This window comes from Arachis duranensis, chromosome 4, assembly GCF_000817695.3.
Source record: "Arachis duranensis cultivar V14167 chromosome 4, aradu.V14167.gnm2.J7QH, whole genome shotgun sequence".
Classification (NCBI taxonomy): Eukaryota; Viridiplantae; Streptophyta; class Magnoliopsida; order Fabales; family Fabaceae; genus Arachis; species Arachis duranensis.
This window is the reverse complement of record NC_029775.3, coordinates 58645645-58647240: the sequence shown is the minus strand read 5'-3', so window position 1 is coordinate 58647240 and position 1596 is coordinate 58645645.

The window sequence follows — 1596 nt, the reverse complement described above, 5'->3', positions numbered from 1 at the left end:
AAGCCAATCATTCTGAATTTCAAAGGATAGAGTGAGATGCCAAACCTATTCAGAGGCAAAAAGCTTAAAGCCCCGCTCATCTAATTAATACTGATCTTCACAGATGTTTTTGGGATTCATTGCATATTCTCTTCTTTTTATCTTATTTGATTTTCAGTTGCTTGAGGACAAGCAACAATTTAAGTTTGGTGTTGTGATGAGCGGATAATTTGTACGCTTTTTGGCATTGTTTTTAGTATGTTTTTAGTATGATCTAGTTAGTTTTTAGTATATTTTTAGTATTTTTTGGTTAAAATTCACTTTTCTGGATTTTACTATGAGTTTGTGTGTTTTTTTGTGATTTTAGGTATTTTCTGGCTGAAATTGAGGGACCTGAGCAAAAATCTGATTCAGAGACTAAAAAGGACTGCAGATGCTGTTGGATTCTGACCTCCCTGCACTCGAAGTGGATTTTCTGGAGCTACAGAAGCCCAATTGCCGCGTTCTCAACGGAGTTGGAAATTAGACATCCTGGGCTTTCTAGCAATATATGATAGTCCATACTTTGTCTAAGATTTGATGGCCCAAACCGGCGTTCAAAGTCACCCTCAGAATTCCCAACGTTAAACGCCAGAACTGGCACCAAAGTGGGAGTTAAACGCCCAAACTGGCATAAAAGCTGGCGTTTAACTCCAAGAAGAGTCTCTACACGAAAATGCTTCATTGCTCAGCCCAAGCACACACCATGTGGGCCCGGATGTGGATTTTTATGTCATTTACTCATCTCTGTACACCCTAGGCTACTAGTTCTCTATAAGTAGGACCTTTTACTATTGTATTTTCATCTTCTGATCTTTGGAATCTTTTGTTCTTTAGATCTTTTGATCATTGGGAGGCTGGTCATTCGGCCATGCCTAGACCTTGTTCTTATATATTTTCAACGGTGGAGTTTCTACACACCATAGATTAAGGTGTGGAGCTCTGCTGTACCTCGAGTATTAATGCAATTACTATTGTTCTTCCATTCAATTCCGCTTGTTCTTGTTCTAAGATATCACTTGTTCTTCAACTTGATGAATGTGATGATCCGTGACACTCATCATCATTCTCACCTATGAACGTGTGACTGACAACCACCTCCGTTCTACCTTCGATTGGGTGAATATCTCTTGGATTCCTGATACACGATGCATGGTTGATCGCCTGATGGTGGACAAAATTGTGATTCCTATTTTCTTGTAATTGGATTTTAGAAATTGGCACTAGTGGACACAACTCCGTTCAACTAACCAGCAAGTGTACTGGGTCGTCCAAGTAATAAACCTTACGCGAGTAAGGATCGATCCCACAGAGATTGTTGGTATGAAGCAAGCTATGGTCACCTTGTAAATCTCAGTCAGGCGGTGATGAGCGGATAATTTGTACGCTTTTTGGCATTGTTTTTAGTATGTTTTTGGTATGATATAGTTAGTTTTTAGTATATTTTTATTAGTTTTTAGTTAAAATTCACTTTTCTGGACTTTACTATGAGTTTGTGTGTTTTTCTGTGATTTCAGGTATTTTCTGGCTGAAATTGAGGGACCTGAGCAAAAATCTGATTCAGAGACTAAAAAGGAC